This window comes from Peromyscus maniculatus, chromosome 2, assembly GCF_049852395.1.
Source record: "Peromyscus maniculatus bairdii isolate BWxNUB_F1_BW_parent chromosome 2, HU_Pman_BW_mat_3.1, whole genome shotgun sequence".
Taxonomy (NCBI): Eukaryota; Metazoa; Chordata; class Mammalia; order Rodentia; family Cricetidae; genus Peromyscus; species Peromyscus maniculatus.
In genome coordinates this window covers 117992744-118012581 of record NC_134853.1, presented here as the reverse complement: position 1 = coordinate 118012581, position 19838 = coordinate 117992744, and positions in this window count along the sequence as shown.

Sequence of the window (19838 nt, the reverse complement as noted above, 5' to 3'; positions counted from 1 at the left end):
ATCACGGTAGATATGTTTGCAAAAGGTAGAGAACAGTTGATGAGAGGCAAACTATAGTTATGAAAACTAGCTGTGGTCCCACGAGAAGTACCTTAACCTCTTCTGTCTGTGGGCAACACCCCTAATGACCTAATGATCTTCCTCTGGGCTCCACCTCTTAATGGTTCCCACCATTTAACATATGAACCCTTGGTGGCAAACTAAATCAGTATCTAACATTTACTTACCTATAATACAGGGGATAATATTTTCTTTAGAGTATTATTATACAGGGTGATGTTGCGTGTTCTTGCAGACTAGATACTCAGAAATGAGAGCCCTTCTTTGAATTCACTTGTGAAAACAAAAACAAAAACCCAAACAGCCCATCACTTAACCTTCTCAGCCTTTCTGTTTGAGCCCCTGGTTTTCTCAGCCCAGCTCCCATCTCTTCCCCATCTTAACACTTTCTTCATTTGTTCTCAAATCAGCTTGTTTCCTACAATACCATATATAGGATGTCCTTCTCTATATCTTCTCAGCTCTATGTCTTTCCCAAGTGGATTATTTTGTTATTGCTATCTCTTTACCCTGTGTTATACACCAGAGGCTTTTCACTTCTGGCTTTTAGATGTGAATCGATGCAAACTGTGTCCTCCCTGAGCTAACTTTCAACTCTGTTCGACATCCAGCCTGCTCCATGAATGTCTGAGGCCAACACATTTGGCTGTGGCAGCAACCTGTAGGGCATCACTGAAGTGCATCTGACTCTGCAGTCAGTGCTCTTTGAAGGCCTGTGGTGCATTTGATTGAAACATTTTTTGGCCAACCAGGAGCTCTATTGCCTATGTAGGTTTTCACCAATCTCTTTCAATCTGTTGAAAACATTTAGACTTCTAGGGTTCCATTTAGAATGGAAAACTATAACCATTTGGGAATTGTGATAGTAGAAACATTTACTGGTTCCCTGGTGCCTGTGGAATGAATGCCAAAGCTCTTTGCAGGCAATCAGGGCTCTAAGTCCAACCCATACAGAGCCTTTAATCAGAGGTTCTTAATCTGGGGTTGGTGAATCCCTTGAAGTTCCAGACAAAATTATTTGTATGTACTTTTTTGTTTTTCTACTTAGAAGATGCAAAGCTTTCATCAGTTTCTCAAAGAGTAACAAACATCAAAATGGTTAAGAACCCATTAATCCTTACCCTTGAGTCAAGTAAGGGACAAATCTAACCTTATTCTCATAGTGTTTGTTCTGAAGTCCTGGTCTTGCTGAAGCGCATTCCTGCTCCTTTCTTAGTCAGTGTCTCCCACTTTTTCTCAATGCCCATTTACTGACTTGTCTTTCCCCATTTTGATCATCAAAGCTGACTGTTAGTTCAGTTTTGATAATAATTAGATACCTTGTTGGTAATGATAATGTCTTGGTAGCATCTCAGTTTGACTTCTTCACAGAAGCAGACTCTAGAAATGTTAGTCAAGTGTAAATGGTGGTTTTGGAGGTGATCCTAGAAAACATTAGAAGGAGAGTAGAGAAATAATATTCATCATGGAAGGTCCAACAAAAAATAATTATCAACTGTTGTCTTAGTTAGGGTTTCCATTGCTGTGAAGAGACACCAAGGCCATAGCAACTTTTATAAAGGAAAACATTTAATTGAGGTGGCAGCTTACAGTTTCAGAGGTTTATTCCATTATCCTCGTGACAGGAAGCATGGCAGCATGCAGCCAAACATAGTGCTGAAGAAGTAGCTGCTACATCTTGATCCATAGGCAACAGGAAGTGGTCTGGGATATAGGCATGGCTTGAGCATATATGAGACCTGAAAGCCTGCCTCCACAGTGATGCACTTCCTCCAGCAAGGCCACACCTACTCCAACAAAGCCAGACCTCCCAATAGTGCCACTCTCAGTGAGGCTTATGGGGGCCAATTACATTCAAAGCACCACAATTGAATGTGAGCAGCAGAAACCTAACTACGCCATGGGGCACCAGGCTTAGAGCTTCCCAATGCTGGTAAGAGACTGTTTCTTCACCATTAACCCTTGCTTGGGGGAGCAGGAGCAGAGACATTAATGGCTAGTACATTGCCTACCTAGAATGCAGACTAAGATTTTTTTTGGCAGTTATAGGATACCTAGGTGGCAGCAGTGGGAGGCTGGGCTGGCTACATCCAAAGATGTAGATGGGAATCAACAATGGCTGCTTCCTGAACTTCATGCTGCTTTTGATGATCTAGATTTTTTTTTGTTATAGCTCTGGATTACTTTCTTTCTGGTCTAGCTCAGGCTCCAGATTTCACCTTTTGGATTCCCTGGAGCAGACCTCTTATGATTTCCCAGAGGCAAACAGTGTTATCTTGCTTGAGTTCTCAGTTTGTTTCCTTTGTTTGCCTGTCTGCACTTGTGTGTGTGTATTCCTACTGTAGACCTAGTTAGAATGCAAGGCCATGCCCAAATGCTCTCAGTTCCAATAAAGACTCCACACATCTACTTGCATTATACTGAAACCTGTTTTCTTGTATGGTTGCTTCACACTCCACATTTGCTCCCATGAAGCCAGCTGTACACCAGGTATGGCTAAACTCATTTCTGAAAGTGGAATCTTAAGATTAGGGATTGTTTTGATCAATCTCTGAGTCCCAGAAAGAGATCAAATATTTGGCACACAGTAGGTATTTGAAAAGGATTTCTTAACATGAAGTTCACAGTACCCAAGAGTATAGTTCTTTAGTAAACTATATAATGTTATTGGAAACTGACTGTTTCATTTTGTCTCTGAAATTTGACTCTGTAGGTGGTTCATCTAAAGGACAGGGCTTTTCTTGCAATGATCTGCTGTGATTACTTACATCTTTCTTCTCTGGAAATCATTGTGCTAAGGCTGCCTTAATTTTATCTTACAGAGCAGGATGCTAAGTAATGAACCAAGCAGTTACTGAGTATTAACTCTAGAGATACCTATCTCAAAGTACTTGGAAGGAACTGACTCACTCTGCTATATTTTAATTATGTAAATTTGGAGAAGAAAAATTTCATACATATGGTTTTTTGTCACTGTGAGTGGCACTGAAGTCTTATATCCATGTTTTCTCACCTTAAAGGAGGATGGCAGTAGTTGCAGAATGGCTAATAACCCACAACAGGTCTTTAAACCTCTGCTTCTCCTCTGCGTCTTTCCTTCCCCAACTGACTTGTAGACTATACTTACTTACTTTTTAGATAAAACTGTTTACTCTTTTTCTCTTATCCAGTAAAGGAAATGTTTGTATTCTGGAGAGGTTTCATGTTATTCAGTTGAAAGTAAGTTGGTTAAATAATAATAATAATAACAACAACAATAATAATAACAGTAATAACAATGGTAATAATTAACTAGTGAAAGTGGTGCATATAGATGGGCTTTACCTGCTTTCTGAGTACTAGTAAGTTCGATAAAACATCGGATAGACTCTAAACTCTTGATTCATCTTTACTCATTATATAATCTAGTTCAGATACTTCCTTCGATTTAGTTTATTTTCCATTGTATCTCCAAGCTTTGGGGGCTCCCTTATCAGAGTGAATCTGTAAGGGTTTGATATGTGTCCAGACCTTTTCTGTACCAAACTGGCAATGGTTGCTCCTAGAGAGGGGGCAGAAGGTCTAGGCCTGGGGAGTTGGGATCAGTTGCCTTGGGATGCCAGTGTCAATAAGTGGAGCAACTGTCAGGGTCAGAGCAACCAATGTTCTGTTACAAAAGGACACCTGTGGCTTGCAGGACACGTGAACCCCAGGGTGGCTGTGAGTGGGGCCAACAAAAAGTTGTAAATGTACTTGAAATATCATGAGATTTTCTTGTTTGCATTTTGTAGTTCAATTGTATAGGTGTGAACTTTGTAGAGAACAGTCACATCTCAATGTCAAGCAGATGGATACACTGGGAGGTCAAATTGGGAGTGAAGATAGAGCTGTTAAAATGAAATTTAATCCACAAAATATGATGAATTAGATCAGAAAAGTGGGGTGTGTGAGCTGCAGAAAACATGAATTAGTTAGAAGATGCAGTCCCCAGTGGAGGAATCTCGTTGCTAGCCCTTTAGCTGATGCTTGGTTTGTGATGTAGAGGCAGATGCATTGCTTTCAAGAGTCCCCAGTAATCTGGACTGGAGAGTCAGACAAAAGGCCCTTGTTAATAGATTTGGCAGCCACTCTATAACACTCTTCAGTCCCAGGGAACTTCTTCAGAGCAAGGTTGTACTGTCTATGGAGACTGTAAATATCTTAGGCAGTGATGCCTTTTATGATTCTCTTCTAACATCAATTTCTCATTCATCCAGATTTTACTTAAAATGAAGCACAAAACAGCACAGTCCATAGCCCTTCCATGCCTTACTTCCTTGTGTTTCTTAAGCTAATGGGATTGCTATGAGATGTCAAATCTGAAGCAGGCGCATAGGCACTGGAAGCAAAGGGGAGTGGTTCAAAGTTGGTTCCAGTACTGTACAAGAGACAGCACCATCCCAGTTCAACCCCAGACACTGCTGCTATAGTCACTGTGCTTTTGTTGTGGCTTTATCCCTTCCACACGTGTGCCCCGTGTTAGGGGACTGCAGGATACATGGGAGAGCCAGGGTTCCCATGCATGTCACTGCAGAGCTCCTCTTTCTCCTCTCAGATCAGTGGCTGCATATCTCAGAAGGAGTGCATGCTCTCACTCTGGTTGGACCACAATTCTATGCTACCTTTTGGTCTTAAATTCTTTACTCAAAAGCTGATTATTAAAAATGCAAGCAACCAGCCCATATATTCTCTACTAATGTGTTCAACTATTCATCAAAATCAACTCTAATGTGCTGTTTAGTAAAAGGCAGAAAGTGATGTGTGATTACTGGAAATATTGGAGTAAAATCCGAGACCCTTAACTCAGTAAAAGTCTTTCTTTTTTTTTTTTTTAAATAGGGGAAGTGAAATAAATGAAAAAATTTATCCACAGAAAGCTAGGTGTCTAGTGACTCAACAAATGTTTTCTTAGCATACATGATGAGGTTCTTTAGGAACTATAGACACAGCTTAGACATGGTCCTGACATCTAGGAGTTCCAGATCTCAGACAAGAGCAATTCTGGGGCATTATCTATTACAACATGAAGTAAGTATTTCAAATCTTAATGCTGTGTATTGCAGTGAGGCCTTTCTCACCTACCCAGAATCATTCCTATGATTGAATTAATGATTCCCAGGAATTTGCTAATTTTGAGGAGTTAGTTTTGGTTAATTTCTGCCCTGTGATAAAAGAATAAGAAATTATGAGTTGTGACCCATAGGATGACATTCTCCACTGCAGTTATTTATAAAGGGTTACTGCCTATATTAGACAATATAAAGATGTACAGCCTAATCATTGAGAGCATACAAGCCCCCAGAGAAAGTCTCAGGATCTTGCAGTCAGGTGTAAGAAACATCAACCACAAAGACTTGTCTCCCCTTGCCACTGGTAATGAATAGACACAAATCCACCCTCAATTGCCAGTTAAAAAAGAAGAAAGTGATATTATTATCATTCTCTATTAATTTTTAAGACTCCAAGTTTGATGAGAATATTGAGGTAGATTTGGTGTGAAGATTTTAAGTAGACAGAAATATGCAGAAGGCAGAAAATGGAGGGGGATGTCTTAAGTTTAGCTTTGGCCCTGGGGCTGTGAGCCCAACAAAATACCTGAGAACAATTTTTGAGCAGACATTTGGGTATAAAGGCCTAGAGCTTAAGAATGGTTGATCTAAAGAAAATTCACATATTATCACATCATTGTAAATATGTTCTTAATGATAACAGATAAGTAATTGAGCTGTACACTACTGCTATCTCTCTGGAATCTTGTCTCATCTGTATCTCTGCCTCTCTCACACTTCTGTTCCTTCATGACCAGAGACCTGTGCTGTTCAAAAGAGATATGCAGCAAATATCTTGATGTACCTCAAAATGTGTCTACTCAGAAGAACATCAGACTCTTTAAGATCTGGCCAGTCTGGTCATTTGGAAGGGAGTGCTGGGAAAATGTTAACTTTCTGGTGACTGTTCTCAGAGATACAGATGTGGAAGAAAACAACAGTGGAACTACTAATAGAAGTGACTGAACCACATGCCTTCTGTGGCTCTCAGAGGCATGCATAGTTCCCACAAATGTATCGTTTGTACGAGGTCCATGGGCCCTTAGACAAGTGAGGCAACACATCCCTAAGTTCAACATCTCTGCCTGTTGAAAACCTAATCTATTACTGCCTTGTGTCTAAACAACTAGCTCTTTAGGATACACATGTATTTACAATTCATTTAGATAAATTGAAGTGTTTTTTCCTTGGTTTGAGTAAATAAATCTTGGTTCAATGTTTTCATTGCCTTTGATGTGAATTAGGCTTCTGAATTTGGAGGCCAAAGACCATGGTTTTGTACATTGCTTCTGACCCCCAGATGCACATGACTGTGGAGAAGTACCTCTAGTTGAGTTCTGTTTTCTTGGCTCACAATAACATTACCTTTTTCTTGCTGTGGTTGTGAGGCTTCAGTGAAATGCCCAGTATAAGAGCAACTTATTCAAAGCTCTAGAAGGTTCCAGTACCACTTGAGCACACTCCTCAGAATTTAGGAACAACTTTAGCCTTTTTTTTAAATTAGTTTTTTCTTTGATCATATTTCCCTTCCCCCCCAACTTTCACAACTTCATGTTCTCTCTCTCTCTCTCTCTCTCTCTCTCTCTCTCTCTCTCTCTCTCTCTCTCTCTCTCTCTCTCAACAGACAAACAAAAACAAAAAAATTGAAAATCAAACAAAAATCCAGTAAGATGAAGATGAAAAATATGTTCAAACAAACAAAAATGAAACAAAAAGCTCCTTCCTAAAAAAGGAATTTGTTTTGTATTAATCAACTACTGCCCTGGAGTGTGGCTGGAATACTCAGTAACACTCCACTGGAGATAATTGATTTTCTTCCCCCCCCCCCCCCCCCCCCCCCGCAAGTATCAACTACAAATAGTTTATTGGTTAGGAGTGGGACTTTATGTCTACTTCCCCTTTTCAGAGCTCAGTTTGGATTGGCTTGACCCTGTGCTGGTCTTGTGCATGCTGCTACAGTCTCTGTGAGTTCATATGTACTTCAGTCTTGTGTCTGGAAGAGACTGTTTTCTTGGAGTCACCCATCACTTCTGTTTATTAAACTCTTCCTGCTTCATTTTCCACACAGATCTCTCCTTGGGAGGAGGTGTTTGATGGAGATATTCCATTTAGGAGTACTCCAAAAATCTCTCATTGTTTGCATATTTTTCAGTTGTGGGTCTCTGTTTTAATTCTCATCTAATGTAGGAAGAATCTTCTCTGATGAAGGCTGAGTGTGGCACTAATCTGTAGGTATAATATTAGGATCCATTGCTATGTTCCTTTAGTAGAATAATGATAGGTTTTCCTCTAGGCTCATGGCCTAGCTAGTCTCAGATTCTTAGAAACCTTAGCAGTGTCAGGTGTGGGTTTCATCTCATGGAGTGGATCTGAGAAATTTGGAAGAAGTAGATAAAGAGTGGATGTTGACCATGCCAGGAAGTTTACAAGTCAATTAAGCTGAGGACCAAGATTTTATACACATGGTGAGAAACAAAAGCCCTATTATTAACTAGACACAGCTGTCCTTAGAAGAGTTTAGCAACTGTATCTTTAATACTGTCCTCCCAGAAGTTGATTAAAATATCCCCTCTGGCTAGATATTCTCCACTCTGTGAAAGAGCTTCTGGGAAATACTCTCTTCTATTTCATTTCATTTCATATTGAGTGATGCTTTGACACATCATAAATCACTGTGTGTTAGGCCTGACAGACTTCACCCAGCTTGTGTTTATAATTCCTTGCTATAGATGAAGAACTTAGAACTGAGGAGGGTTAGGAAATTCAGGGCTGCACTGTCAGTATGTGCTGGGTCAGGACGACGTGCATCCAGTTGTCTTCACCACCACAGAGTGGTCTGTCTGCACTTAAACATAGCTGTAGCTTCCCTATTTATATTAGCTGAAAACATGAGGTTTATGAGGTTGGCCAGCATGAGCTTCCATCCATCTTCATTGCCAGTTACATATTTTGGGTAGCAAGGTAGCTTTTTTTCAGTTTCTTCATCTATAACATAATATTATTAATAATGTTAAGGAAATTCAATGACTTAAAAATATTAGCTATTGCTAACCATTGTCCCCCCCCACATCTAGTTTCCATTCATTTCTATCTGCCTTACTTTTCCATTGCCTTGTGGTGCTGAAGACACTTGGGTTGTCTAAAGTTAGACTTTGCATAATCTAGAGCCAGCCTAATTGTGACCACAAGAATTCCTGTAATCATTCCCTTCTTTATTTGAAACTATTGATCAAGATTGTCCATAGCTGCCGGGTGGTGGTGGTGGCGGCGGCGGCGCACGCCTTTAATCCCAGCACTTGGGAGGCAGAGCCAGGCGGATCTCTGTGAATTTGAGGCCAGCCTGGTCTACAAAGCGAGTTCCAGGACAGGCACAAAGCTACACAGAGAAACCCTGTCTCGAAAAACAAACAAACAATGAAAAAAGACTGTCCATGACTTCTCTTAGGTGATTAGAAGGTACAGTTTAAATAGCCGCCAATCACTGTCTAGTGTTCAGTATTTAGATTGTGCCAAGTTTTTTCAATTAAAATGTGAAGAACAGAAATAATTAGCAGAAAACGAAGCAGAAAATTTAGGGACTGAGAAACCGAATGTGTAAATAGACAAGGTACAGATAACACATGAGAGTGGTGCCCAGACCTATAAGCTACACGACAAGCCGAAGGTATAGCTCTGCAGTAACTGGCTCAGGACTTGATCACTAACTGCCACTTACTATTTGATGGCCCCATTTCCAACCCCAGAACAATGAATGAAAGTTAAACATGCTTCCAACCCAGAGACATAAGATGCCTTCTTATAGAGCCTGTCTTAGGCTTCTCCACCTGACAAGCTGTGCACACCTCAAGACTTTCTTTCATTTATTGTAAAGATGTCTGCTTTATTGTCCACTTTGTGTCTCTGCCAGGTGAAAGCTGACTCTTGCTACCACAATCTAAACAGGCAGTAGCTGCTTGTATGATTTGGACAGTGCTCATTTACTTCTGTGGTTTTTCCATAGGTTGTATCAACATATGGGTTACACTGCACATCACCTTGGACCATAAACTTTGAGCAGGTATTGGACATACAGAAGCTTTTATGCCTGATTTCTTCCAACTTATTGGCTAAATGCCTGCAGTGGTACATATGGACCTGGCTTTGAAATTTGCCCTCTGGTGTCATGTCTTGGTTATCTTTCTAGGATTAGTTACTAGGTTTTGCTTTTGTGGTGGAATCAGGACATCTCTTCTTAAGTAGTCCTCTTCTCCCCTCCCCTCCCCTCTTCTCTCCACTTCTCTTCTCTTCACCTTTCCTCTTCTTCTTTCTCTCCTCTCCTTTTTCTTCCCTCCTACCCCTCTCCCCCTTCTTTCTTCTCTCCTGTCCTCTCACCCTTCTCCACCATCTCATAGGTCCTATAGGCTTATTTTATAAACCATTGAGTGATGAGGTTGTGTTTCTCACCAGACCTGATTCCACACGGGCAAATTTGGTTCTAGGTGATTAATAAAATGAGGTAAACTTCCTTCACTATCTAGATTTCTTCCAGTCTAAGATCTTGGTTTATGTCTAAACATATGGTTTCTTCCAGTTGTATGCCTGCCAAGGGTACTGTATTTAGAGGCAGGTAAATGCCAGTTTGGGGTTCTGAGATCCACCAAGTTCAAAAGTACAATTTTTGACCAACTATCAACAGACTTGGGTTTGTGTAAGTTTTGGAATTTTCATTTCTTGAAAGAAACCCTCTGTATTCTCACAGTTCTTCCAACATTTTATTTATATTTCTCTTAATATCTTAATTATCTAAATAGCACAATTTTACTTTGGAAGATTTGGATTGTCATCAAACACTCAACATAATGGTAGGACAGAAAAAATAATTCACTTGAAGAAAGCTTAAATGAAAGGAATTGAACTTTCTTATGTTCAGTGGATACAATTTGTTTCTGGTGATGGGCATCAAAACCAGGGTCCCTGTGCCTGCTAATCAAATGAAAAGCGTTTTCTTTGATTGTTACAGACATTTAATCAGAATTATTATTTTAAACACTCTGTGAGATACTATGAAAACCTCAAAAACTGCTCTGCTTCTATCATCTGAATATTTTGGAAAGGTTGAAGAAACCAATGGCATCCTTAATTCAATTTCAGGATAATTTTTCAAATATTCTAATAACTCTTGGATTCCCTTACCCAAAGGTGCTTTTGTTAGACTTTGTGGTCAAATGCTCTATTACCTTTAAGAAAAGCATTTATCTCTTCCTGAACTGGCAACTAGAAAACACATAGATTAATAGATTTTATTTTTAATACTTGACCATGACCTTCTGCATGAAGGAAGACAAGGCTTATCTATGCAAGGAACACACATAATACTATCACTGTTTTACATTTATCTTTTTACAACATCTATGTAAGCAACCTTTTGGGATTCTTAGTCAGGGGATTTTGTGAAGGTACTTTAGCAAGACAAAATAAAACACAAACCCAGCACTGAAATGCTGGGACACCCATACTTGGTTCTTGTTTCCAACCAAAATCTGGTCATACTTGATTATACTGGCCCTAAATGTAGGGAATTACATATTTAATATTTTTTATTCTTTAAGAATTTAATATATTCTTTCACTTCCCCCAAGTTCCCTCAGACCTCTCCAGCTCTCTATCCACTCAACTTCATATTCTTTCTTCAAAAAACAAAACAAAATAAAAAGCCCAAAGCCATGAAGATAACTTGTGTTGGCTGATGACTTCTGAGCATGGGGCCTACCACGGAGTGTGGTTTATATACCCAGTATCACTCCACTGAAGAAAACTCATTTTCCTTCTTTGAGTAGTGTTTGTACATAGCTTTTTGGTTAGAAGCGAGACTTCATGCCCACTTCCCTCCCCTCATGATTTTGTATGGCTTGTGCTCATGAAAGTATTATGCATGATATCACAGTCTTGGTGAGTTCATGTGTTCACTTGCCCTGTTGTGTCTGGAAAATGGTGTTTCCTTCTTGAACTCTTCCTTTATGGCTGGCTCTTCCACCCCCTCTATCACATAGATTCCTGAACCTTGAGTGTAGGGGTATGATACAGATATCTCATTTGCTTCTATAGTTTTTCTGTAGGTTGTATCAACATATGGGTTACACTGACCATCACCTTGGACCATAAACTTTGAGAAAGTGCTGGACACACAGAAGATTTTATGCCTGACTTCTTCCAACTTGTCTCCTAAATGCCTACAATGGTACATATGGACCTGGCTCTGAAATTTGCCCTCTGGTGTCATGTCTTGGTTATCTTTCTAGGATTAGTTTCTAGGTTTTTCTTTCATTGTGCAATCAGAACATCTCTTCTCAATTGGTCCTCCTTCCCTCCCCCTTGATATTTAGTTCCTTTAGTTCTTTGTATATTCTAGATATTAACATGAGGCTAAATAGATCATGAGTCCTAGGGGAAAACCTACTACTATTATTTTGCTAAGTGAACATAGCAATAAAACAATGCCTAATGACATTGCTTAAACTATAAATCAATGCCTTGCTCAAACCTCCCCAGAGAAGCTTCTTCTTGTAGTAGATAACAATTAAGATAACTGGTCAACATGCAGAGAATGACATTGGCATGTTTTGGAGGCTTGTCTCACAACATAGCTCAAGCTGGCCTTAAAATAATCATCTTATTGCTTTTATAAGAGAATGACATTTTAATATCAAGAATATAACTTTGAAGCTGGGTGGTGGTGGTGCATGCCTTTAATCCCAGCACTCGGGAGGCAGAGCCAGGCGGATCTCTGTGAGTTTGAGACCAGCCTGGTCTACAGAGCAAGACCTAGGACAGGCACCAAAACTACATAGAGAAACCCTGTCTTGAAAAAAAAAAAAAGAATATGACTTTGCTTCATGGTTATATGTCATGATTAAGGTGACATTATCTCCTGCTAGCAAGTAGGGTCCTTGGCATCCAAATACAGAAAGGAATTTCTATTCAAAAAGTATGAGGGAATGATAGAAAGCCTGATAAGAGAAGGTAGTGGGCTGTGAGATATGTTCTGAATTGGACCCCACAGCATCAGCTATAGACCGAAGACTTATTTAGCATTTCTACACAGCAAGTCATACTGAGTTCTCCACAGGTGGTTACAACTTAAAGTATTCCCCCTTGGCATTCTTTAGGATTAGGTCCTGTGTCAAGTAAGTAGGTAGTTATATTTTTTGCTACCACACTAGTCTCAAAAGTTTACTTTTTATATCTTGTTTATGTATATTCTCATTACAAGTCATTAGACTGAAATTAGAGACACTGATAAAGTGAATGTAGTTTGTCAAGGATCTCACTGAAAAATGTTAGCACTGCAGACATTTTGGAAAGCAAGCTTGCAACTCATAGTTGGATATGTAGTTGACAGCCAGCAGCACTGAGATTCTAATCAGGTTCTCTGGGCTGATAATCATATTGCATTATGTCTCCATTGCTGCTCAATAGAGGACATTCTTTGTTTTGTTTTTTTGCTAAGTATCCTTTGGGCCTTAGGCAAATTGTTTGATTATATTGATTTTTACATTTTGAGAACTGTGACTATAGAGGTTAGATTTGATTAGAGCTTAGAACAAAGGTCAGCCAAGTCTTTGTATAAAGTACCAGTGAGTAAACACAAGAGGCTTTTCAGCCTGTGTAATATCTGCAATAACTAAAGGAGTCATAGAGAAGAGTAGACAGATGGCAGTGGCAGTGTTCCACTTTTCTTGTAGTGTTAAACTTTTCTTGTAGAAATAGGTGGCTGTTCACTTGACCTATTGGCCGTGCTCCTGACCCTGAGTGTTCTTTTCCATAATAAGAGGGACCTCATACTTTAATGTGCAGATGAAATGGAGATCCTACAGTAAATCTGTGCTATGAACAGCTCTCGGGACTTTTGTATTTATATCATGCAATGCTCACTAATTAATTTCTGTGCTGCTACAGATAGGAAGGCAGAGCTTCAGAAGCTTGAAACTGACTGCTTGAAGTCACATGGCTTGGACTCCAATGTCCTCTTTCTACCCATCACAGAAGCTTCTATTGTTTGATGCCCACAGGCTTTCCCCAGCCTCTGTACCACATTCATGTCTCATTATGGCAATTCTGATGTAGAACTAATAATATCAGCTAAGATTTATTGATGTGGATACATACATTATTTTAGGCTTCACAAAGACAGACAGACAGACAGACAGACACACACACACACCCCTCCATGAAAATTTTCTGAATCATATAGTGTTATTCCCCCCATTTCATAGATAGGAAATTACAAGGTTAAAAAAAAATAGAAATTGGCAAGTAAGTCCAGGATATGACCATTTCCTAAAGCTTCAATTCCCTAACTGGGACTTTATTTCCTTGACAAAATTTGTTTAGCTAACACAGGAGAACATTTTTCCCTCCTTGGACTGTTCTTGGGATAGTTGCCCAGTCAATTCTAACCAACAGAAGTAGCCACAAGCAGATTAACAGTTTTGGAGGGACTATCAAGTTTAATGTGACTGAATCCTGTTAAAGCAGTATGGGTTGGTGTCAAGGATATATCCCGAAACTCTTGGACTTTGTCAACAACTTGGCTTTTGTTCTGAAAGCCACCTGGATTCCTCTTTAAGGAGTCCCCCAGGTGAACAATGATTTCTCAGAACATCTGACTTAGATTTCCCAAATTTCTGGGTGGGAGAAGCCACTGTTACTGGCTGGCTCTTCCCACAACATTAATGCAGAGGATCAAGGTCAGAAGACTATTCATTGAATGATTTAGCTTTTGTATTTTGTAGCAGCATGTTGGATAGTTTTCTGCTCTTTCTTGAAAGGAACATAAGAAGGTGGAAAAATATACCCATTTTAACCTTATCCCCTTACCCTCATCTGTGGTCTTGGTTTCAAAGGGTTTGTGTCTGTGAGTCCCAGAAAGGATCTTAGGCTGATAAAACAGGGACAGAGTATAACAACAACACCAGGCAGCATACAGAGTCTTCACACTACTGCTGAGCAGGTATGAGGTTCAATTTCACAGGGACCTGGGAAAGTTCTGTCTGAACTCCCAACACAGCCCAACTGCTGTCAGGCTTTGACACTACTGAGAGAGAGGGAAAAAAAGGCAGGAGGTAGGAGGAGAGAGGAATGATAGCAGACATGTCTACGATCCTGGTCCAGGTCTGTGCTTGAGATGCAAACGGCCAAGGAGAGCAAGTATCCTGCTCATATAACTCTCAAAGATAAACAATTTTCTCCTCTAACAAGATCCTCACTGGGTAGCCAACAGAAATGACTGGTGCCCATGGCTGTTTGCTGTCCCTAAAGGTATGGCCATCACAAAATCCATTTCCAGGGAACTCGCTGGTAGCATCCTGTCTGGAAGACATTGAGTTCTGAGCGTTTTCCCTCTTCACTTTAGAGCCCTCATAACACTTCTGTCTTACAGTGGGACCAATGGGCTTTCACACATTTGCATTTCTGCTGCAGAAGCACGAGAATATTCTCCTCGGAGCTGGGCGCTAGCTGTTTTTGGCATAAGGCATACAGATATGGAGAAGTGAAGTGCCCTAGCCAAGGTTCCTAGGGACTTGGAGGCTGAGTCAGTATTTACAGCAAGCCTCTTTTTCTAGTTGAACCTGCCTGTGCTTGTTCTCTTGGGAAATACTGGGCAGAAGTCTGGGTGTTGGTGGTCAGAGGGGACAGTGAAGTTCTCCTTCTTGGCTTGAACATACATTATTTTAGTGGTGTTTTCTGTAGGCTGCAGACCATTCTGAATTACTATGTGCAGGATTAAGGACAAGGGACACCCCACTCACTTTGAGGTAATTATTTCTGGCTAAAGAGAGCCTTATATACACAGACAGTATTGAAAGTGAAAGTGGAGGACTCTCCACAGCTTCACGCTGGTATTAAGCTTTGCCCATGTGGGAGATAACATGAATATTTATGGTAAGAAAACCCAAATTACTTAGATTTTAAAGAAAATTCCAAGAAGATGCTATAAAAAATGCTGACAAATTTTCATACATGAGAAGCCCAGGCATTGTGGAAAGGCTTCAAGAGGATGGGAGAGCAGCTGGGAAGCCTTATGCCAGAACACACAGCTAGTTGGAAGTGCCATAAAGGAAGTATGTCCAGAGTGACAAGATGAACCTCAGAGGTAAGTGCAGCCTTGAGAAGAGGCCGCCTTTGAGTTTTCCTGCACCTATAAAGATACTGCCCAGTACCTAGTCCATGATTTTCTAAGTATTTAATGAATAAGAGCAAGGATGCCTGAAGGGGTGGGAGAGAGAATTAAGAACACATTTTGCTTTTGCTTCTCACCTCTTCCAAATTTCTCTCCTGTACCCTAGGATTAGCTGCTCAACAAGTTTCTGGCATGCATCCCTGTTTCAGTTCTGTTTTGTCAGGGGACACAAATGAAGGGACTATTGAATTCCTTTCTGAAATCTTATCTCTTCCTCTACATTCATCTGCCTACCTGTCTACCTATCCATCTATCTGTTTATCAATTGACTTGACCTAGCTGTCTATAAATCTGTTTATCTAATCTATTTTCCTTACCAATATATAATCATGTGTGTGTGTGTGTGTGTGAGAGAGAGAGAGAGAGAGAGAGACAGACAGACAGACAGACAGAGACAGAGACAGACAGACAGAGAGAGAGACAGAGAGAGAGACAGAGACACACACACACACAGAGAGACAGAGACAGACAGACAGACAGTCAGAGAGACAGACAGAGAGAGAGAGAGAGAGAACATTGTACAGAAACTACACATGGAGCCTGTTGACTGGGAAACTTTCTGAACGTGATGTGTGTGTCCAGTTTGCATGTCAGTAGTAGGGTAGGAGTGAGTTGGCCAGATAACTTGCCTTCAAGAAAAGGAAAAGTTGTATTTCTTCCAGATGGTGGATTACAGGTAGGTGCTTAGAGGTAGCCTGTTGGCGTGAAGGAGAGAAAGCTGCAAGGTAGAGAAAGGATGAACTTACTTTGTGACTGGGCTGAGGTGAGACTCCATTTAGTTAGAGAGTAAAATGCAGCCACAGTCAGAAGTACTTACAGTACTTTATCCATGCATGGATTAATTCAACATAGTATTAAAACCAAACTCTAAGATATCGACAAGGTGTAGAGTCAGGGATGATGTTAGTGATACTAACAGCAGAAACAGATTGACTTGCTCCTAGGTCTTGGGTTTTATAGACTCATGAATGAGATGCTTACTTTTTAAACCATCACAAAAGTTGGCAAATACTGAATGTGATGAGGACAGTGATGGGAGAATGGAGAGGCTATCTTGGTTGCACTTCAAGGAGGCACTAAAATGGCCTGGAGGTCAGCAAGTCACTCGCCAGGTATTATAGCAGTACGGCTGAGACATGGGAAAGGATGGGGAATCATATTTCAGGATGAGAAAGAAGCAAATGCAGGCTCTGGTTGAGAGGGACTTCCCAGTGGGACAGGATGTGGTAGAAAAGGAAATCTTTCAGTAGAGTTTTTCAAACAGTTCAATCAACTGTAGTTGAGGGGACTCATATATCACGCCTCTTAGTAACCTTCCAACCCTAAAATTATATGATTTACAGCATTTAATTGCTTGCTGACGTTGGGTTCAATCCAACAAGAGGCACTTTGTGAGATAAAAGAACAGCGTGAGACAAGGTGCTTTGGTGGGTAGAGCACAGCAAGCTGAGTAACCATACATGACAGCATGTGATTAAGTTCTACAATGAGGGGTTCACATGACCAGAGAATTGGAGGCCAGGGAGAGTGGGATGGGGCTTCCTGTTGTCATATCTGCTGACCAGACAGCTGGAAGTTCCCCCTCTATGACAGTGGGCCTGACTGAAAAGGAACATTCTTGGCAACCAGTGGGTAATCCATATATCAGCTGTCATTGTGTGACTGTTAGGAAGGAGCAAAGACACTGGGGATATTGTCTCTGCTTTGTCCCAGGTGCTTCATATGTATTGTCACCATCTGCAAATGGACTCATGAAATAGTATTATCACTTCCATTTTACAGACAAAACCCTGAATATTTAGTGATTTAAAGAATATAGCCATGGTCACACAGGCAGTCAAAGGCTGACCTGGGGTTAGAATCTGACTCTAAGCTCCTACCATAGTCCAAGGCGATTTAAAAAATGTGTGTGTGTGTGTATGTGTGTGTGTGTGTGTGTGTGTGTGTGTGTGTGTGTGTGTGTTTTATTCTCTATACTAAAGTATCTTTCTTTGATAAATATCTTTTCTTAATAAAGGCAAGAGATGAAAGAAGAGGGGAGGAGGAGAGGAAAGTAACTTTAAAAATAATATGATGCGCCAGGCAGTGGTGGCGCACGCCTTTAATCCCAGCAGTGGGAGGCAGAGGCAGGCGGATCTCTGTGAGTTCAAGGCCAGCCTGGACTACAGAGGGAGTTCCAGGAAAGGCGCAAAGCTACACAGAGAAACCCTGTCTCAAAAAACCAAAAAAAAAAAAAAAAACAAAACAAAACAAGTAAATTTTAGGGCCGGGCAGTGGTGGCGCACGCCTTTAATCCCAGCACTCGGGAGGCAGAGCCAGGCAGATCTCTGTGAGTTCGAGGCCAGCCTGGGCTACCAAGTGAGTTCCAGGAAAGGCACAAAGCTACACAAGAGAAACCCTGTCTCGAAAAACCAAAAAAAAAAAAAAAAAAATAAAATAATATGATGCATACCAAGCAATATGCTTGTGTGGTAGTTACATAGACTACATCAGTTAAGACTCACTGTAAACCGAATGCTATAATAATTCTACTTTAAAGATTAAGAAACTTATTAAGTATTACATCTTAAGATGTGTGTATCAACTAGGGGAGTGGAGATGGATTAGATTACAAGTGAGTTTATAACACAGTCCACTCTTGGGAGATATTTGATTATACTGTGTAAAGATATGTCACTGTGGTTGGTTTAATAAAAAGCTAAACAGCCAATAGCTACACAGGAGATATAGGCAGGACTTCTGGACAGAGAACACTCTGGAAAGTAGAAAAAGGAATTTGCCAGTAGGATACAGAGGGAATAGGACCTGCAGGAAGAGAGGTAAAAGCCATGAACCACATGACAGCACATAGATTAATAAAAATGGGTTATTTTAAGTCATAGGAGCTAGTTAGAAACAAGCCAATGCTAAGGCCAAGCACTCATAGTCAATAAGAGGTCTACATTTAGTTATTTGGGAACTGGCTGATGGACAGTGAAAGACTCATTACATATGGTGCCCAATGTGGGGCTCAAATATACAAAGATAGGGCCCAAGAAAGCTAAGAAAAGTTCTGAGCAAGGAGCCAGATATGACTTACTAGTCCTGCAGATTCTCAGGCAGGCTGGTGCTCGGCCATGTACAGAGACACAGTTCCTGGCCACTGCTTGCAGGCTGCAGCAGGTGCCAACACCATGTGCTAAGCTAAGCCTTGGGATGGCTGACATGATGGTTTTAAGATTTGTCTTACATGGTCAGAGAATGCTGCAGGCACTTAGTAAAGCTATGTCCAGACACATAGCTTTATGTGTCTAAAAATGTACAGTATATTTAAAAATGTGCTTAGATGCTAAAGAATGAAAAACATGGATGTAGAAAGTCATAAAAATAGTTTAAAAACAATAAAGTCTTTAATGAGAATAAAGTAATATAAAAATAAGCCATGTAAATATGGGAAATACATAAGGTGTCTAGATCTTGTATGGTGCTTAGTTGACTTTGAAGTTCTTAAATGCTAATGTACAAAAAATAATAGCTGCTGAGAGACACTGGATGATGATTAAACCAACCTATATATTTTAAGAATGTCTTAACTCTAAAATGGAAATCAGAAAATATGTTGCACTGGTGGAGAGGTTATGCCTTTGTTTCTACAGGAAACAAAGTTATGATTCTCTTAAAAATTAATGAAGACCAGATTTGATTGGGGGAGAACTCCTGAAAATCTTGCCTACAGACATGAGGGGAAAAGCCAAGAAAGATAGGTGATATATATGCTTATCCCTCCACATGGGAACAGCTCTGAGACTGGATGAAACATGATAAATCTTGTTAGTTACAGAGTCCTCATGACTCATTCTGTTATAGTTTGGATATACAGTCCAAGCAGACTTACAAAGTTAATAGATGTCCTTTACCTGCTCAAATATAGAACAAAAAAACTATCTTTATCTGACTTATATACAATGTACATTCCATACTTGTGCTAATGCAGGCATGAGTTTGTGTGTTTTCAGAAAAAAAAAAAGGACCAGATATCAATAAAAACAAGTAGCCCAAGTGATCCAGCCTCTCAGAATGCCTCTGTTGCAGTTTCCTCAAGATTCAGCATCCAGGACAACTTCAAAGCTACTAGTTCAGATGGTTCAACCTCACAAACTATCCAGCCAAGACTTCAGATAAGATCTACACTTTCCCATCACACAGAGACTAAACAGAAATAATATAACTAACTCTCATAGGGCTTGACCATTACCCCAATTTTCTCAGGGTCCCCTAAAGATGCCAGTGTCCCCAGACAACAGGAAGAAGTCTAAAGAACACAGCACCCACATTCTCAAGAGATAGTATGGGTAGGTTATGCATGCTTGTCGTCATTTTGGGTTGAATACAGTTGTTATTGGTCATGGTCAGGTAAAAAGCTGAACAAAGGAGATTAGATTCAAGGATTTCTTTCGGAAGGGAAAAAGGGGAAGATATAGTACAGAAATGATAGAATAAAGAGTAAATTGTTG